Here is a 4955-nt window from a genome sequence, read left to right as displayed (position 1 = left end):
AGTTTGAAAATAATTTTTTACTCGAAAACCAGTGAATAAAAATGGTTGAAATTTTCACAGGATTTGTATTTTATACGTGCAAATATATGCCTAACATTTGGTCAAAAAACTCGCGGGGGCAACTACCTCATACTTATCCTGCTACGGCCTTTATACCGGAGTACGCGAAGAAGGCAAAGCCTTTGCATATGTTGCTCCACAAGAATGCTGAGTTTAATTTCAACAAAGATTGCCGTGATGCATTCGAACTACTTAAAAGCGAGCTAATTAAGTACCCCGTTTTACGACTGTACAATCCACAATTGCAGACGGAATTACACACCGATGCAAGCGCAGTGGCCTTGGCTGCAATTCTGATGCAAAAGCAGACTTCAGGTACCTGGGCGCCAGTCGCATACTACAGTCAAGCAACAAACAAAGCGGAAAGTAACTACCACAGCTTCAAATTGGAAATGCTGGCGGTGGTCAAAGCTATTGAAAGATTTCATGTTTATTTATATGGTTTATTTATATGGATTAACCTTCACGGTGGTTACTGACTGTCACGCCCTGGTATACGCTGTTGACAAAGCGCAACTCAATCCACGCATTGCACGGTGGACATTGCGTCTGCAAAATTATCGTTTTCAAGTATTGCATCGCGCCGGACGGAAAATGGTACATGTTGACGCACTAAGTAGGATAAGTGCATACGTGAATGCATTACCGATAGAAAAAGAGCTTGAATATTGGCAACTACAAGATACTCGACTTAAAGAGATAGCTCAACATTTAGAAAACGCTGATCACAAAAAATACGAACTCTTTGAGGGCCTAGTTTATAGAAAAGGGCCTGATAAACCCCGGTTTGTTGTACCTGATGTAATGATTAATAACATAATACGTATATACCACGATAATATGTCACATGGCGGTTTTGAAAAGACCTTAAGAGGCATACAAACTAACTATTGGTTCCCGGCAATGGTCAAGCGCGTACGCGATTATTTAGACAATTGTCTAACTTATCTAATGTCCAACTGTTTCAGTAACACTAGAGAAGGTGAATTACAATTAACGAATAACCTAACAAAACAAAACTTTCCAAGTAATACATGCTGATCATTTTGGGCCTCTGGCCGAAAACTCAAAAGGATTGAAATATATTTTGGTAATCATTGATGCTGTCACAAGATTTACCTGGTTGACGGCCGTTAAAACGACTAGTTCTAAAGAAACAATTACACACTTTGTTTTTCTATTTCGCATCTTTGGTAATCCCCGCGTAGTTACCACAGATAGGGGAACAGGTTTCACCTCTCAAGAATTTGTAGAATTCTTACGCGAAAGGGATATACAACATCGATTGATTGCCGTAGCGGCGCCATGGGCGAATGGATTAGTAGAGAGAGGTAACAGGTTTCTGAAATCTTCCTTGAGAAAAGTGGTTGATGAACAAACAACTTGGTCAAATCATTTAAACGAGATTCAGTATGCCATAAATAACACCTATCACTCCTCTATTAAATCATCCCCGTCTGAGTTACTCTTAGGTTACGATCAACGTTGCCACGCAGACCAAAAACTTGTAAAAATTTTAAATAAAGTTGCTAAAGTAGAAACAGACTTGTGCGAAGAAAGAGCTTCTAGTCGAGAAGTAGTGTTAGAAGTAACCGATAAAATAAGAAATTATAATAAAATATATTATAATAAGCGTCATAAAACACTTTCTAAATATGGCGTAGGCGATTACGTGTTAATAAGAAGTTCATTTATGAAACCCGGCAAAGATAAAAAGCTAAAATCTACGTACAAGGGTCCATATCAAGTGACGAAGGTTTTGAACAATAACCGATATGAGATACAAGATATCCCTGGTTTCAACATATCATCCAGGCCGTACAATTCCATTCTGTCTCCCGACCGAATGAAACCATGGATAAATACAGTAGAAAAACCTGTCTAATTAGTATTAAGAAAATTTGTAATAATTTTATTTTTAAAAAAATCTATGCTCAAGACTGACTAACAAGCAGTTGATATCTGTTAAGAAATGCATTTAGTTTAGTAAATATTGATAAACATCCGAAACGAATGTACTTTCAGGCTGGCCGAACTGTAAGTTAGTACTGTACTGCAGTAACCAAAACGGCGCTCTCAGCGAGATTTATGCGCAACGTCACCGCGCAGGCTGCCAGTTGGCAGTCATGAGAAGGGCGTGCGCACGAGCAAGCGTCCTCGCGCAGCGAGCATGAATATGCATGTCCCGGGAAAATAAAGGAAGTGTGATGCTGAAATCGGTAATTGTTTTATTTCGGGGCGCTTTACTTCGAGATGCGAAGAAAAGAAGTCAGTCGTTAACAGTGGTGCGAGCCTGTAAGTCGTGCGTGTATCGGGCAGTCGTGTTCAAAAAATGTACTGAGTTAATAAAGTGTTTCAAGTGTCATATTACTTCGTGTGCTGTCTCTCTCTTTCCCCACACGTCCTCTGTCTGACGTCCGGCTTTATCTATCCGATGAACGAGAGGTCTGATCGATCACGATCAATACTCTCAGGGCAGCCTTACAATACCTTGCAAATACTTACCTGCCGCCTATCAACATTATCAACCTAGACATAAAAAAAAAAAATCCTACAATATATATATATATTAAATGTTTTTCGATAATCTAAAAATTATCTAAAAACTTTAAAATTATCGCAGTTAACTTTTAATAAGAATTAATAAAAATGTAATAACAAATGCATCTTGAGATGTTTAACTTATCCTTATCAATAATATTATCTATTTTTTCTAAGATTGTAAGTCATGGAAAAGCATTTTTTGTTGTCATATTGTCATAGGCTACAAGCGCGTAACGAAACTGCTTTCTAGCCTCAGTGTCNTGCTCGCGTAGCGGGCTTGGTGGAAGCGAGGCAGAACATAGTATGTCTGCGCTCTTTCACGAGCCGAACAGCCGAGCGTGATGTCACGCACACGGACGGCGGTTCTCGCTTGAATGCGTGTTCCCAGTGGCTCCCACAACCTCGGTGCTCTTGGTGCTAGCCTGCAAGATCTTACATTACTGCGTCAAGCGCGTCCTAATCGTCGTTTTGACCAGTGATGAAAGATCGAGCCGGCTAGCACCGAGAGCACCAAGGTAGTGGGAACCACTGGGAATACGCACACAAGCGAGAACCGTTGTCTGTGTGCGTAACGTCAGAAAAATTAAAATAATAAAAAAATATCACTATATATTGATTGTATATATAATATAGTTATTTATGCGTAATAAAAGGTAAATTAAAATAATAAAAAGATATGGCAAATACACTCTTAATAATTGCATAAGTTCTTAAAAATAATGGATTTAATATAAAAATCCATTTACATGTCTATCTGTCATTTATCATAGAGATAACCTTCACACGGAGCTATATAAATATTTTCTATGCGATAATAAACGACCAATTAGGTAAATAAATAATGAAAAGCATGGCAACTAAATATTTTTTAGTGATTTATTAAGTCTTGGAAAATATATCTGATAAATATCTATAATATACGTCTAGATATAGATGTCCATGATAGATTTTTTTTATGGATATTTATAGTGAACGTAGCATAGATATGCATTAGACGTCCATTCATCATCCATCATGGAGATGGAGCTGTGGATGTTGTATGTACCTCTAATAGATGTCACGTTCTGTGTGGGTGTGTATACATATTGTCATATATTTTATTTGCTATATATTATATTAAAAATTGACTATAATAATCAGTATATCAGTATTAACAAAAAATTTATTTACGTTGTGAAAAGGTATTTTAAATTATATTTAATAATAATAAAAAAAACTATTTTTATCCATTGGTACAGGTACATTGCTCTGCACTATTTTTAATAAAATAATAATTTAAATAATAAATAAAGTGCGTAGGATAGTTTGAGAATAAGTAGATAAAAATAATTACATTTTAGAAAAGAACAAGTGGTTTCACGGACTGAGTGCAAGGACTGCGAGGTCTCGAGTATGGAGGTATCGAGTTCAAATCTCACTATCACCTTAAGATTTTTTCCGGGATTGATATCTTTAATCGAGTTAATCAGTTGATCGGTAACCTGAATCAGGCTTCCAAAAAATTAAGTCAAGTGAAATTTTGAATTAATTCTCTTAATTCTTTTTCCACAAGGCGATGTGCCATTGGTTTTTCTTTTTTTTTATATATTACAGTAATGTGATGGATATCGGTGGACATGTTAATATTCTGTGAAATTACGCTAAAATTATCTTTTTTAGGTCTATTTTTGGAAAACAAATGGATAACCGAAATTGTCAAAAATGGATGTCTATAAGACGATCAGTGGACGTCTATTGGAGTTTATTCGGACACCTAATGGACGTCCTGATGTCTGAATTTGAACGTCCATTAGATATCCTATGAACATTCATGTGCTATCTGGGTTTACTTATTTTATAATAGTATGTTGTGCCATAGTTTTACTATTATAGATTTTATTTTTTAATCTATCTCAGCGTAAACAAGGTCGTACAATGTTTATCATGATCGACTTTCTAACTGTACTCGAATACAACTCACATGAAATAAGCCGCACTGGATCCTTTATCCCACTTCTGATAAAAGCTGTTGTAAGATCTGTAGCTGTAGTTGTAAGATCCTATACGTAAAATCTTCTTCTTTCTTACAATCAATTTTTATTCGAAGTGAAATGTACTTACATGTATTTTCTGTCTTTGCGATGCTTACTTGTAACATGACTCGATTGTTTCTTGATCGTTTCCGACGCCATGTTTTGTCAAATTCTTAACTGTGTCCAGACCTTAGACCATATATACTTATAGACACAACCTGTAGGTATGAATCCACAAGTCGAGGTGAAGCAAAGATAATATCATCTACGTGACGTCACATGTGGGCATTTCAGCAATGGCTAAACGCGGCCTCGTAGATGATATTATCTTATCTTCAA

Source organism: Pseudomyrmex gracilis, unplaced genomic scaffold (assembly GCF_002006095.1).
Source record: "Pseudomyrmex gracilis isolate BER0280 unplaced genomic scaffold, ASM200609v1 scaffold_403, whole genome shotgun sequence".
NCBI lineage: Eukaryota > Metazoa > Arthropoda > Insecta > Hymenoptera > Formicidae > Pseudomyrmex > Pseudomyrmex gracilis.
The sequence above is the reverse complement of the archived record's forward strand: the minus strand, read 5'-3'. Positions refer to the sequence as shown.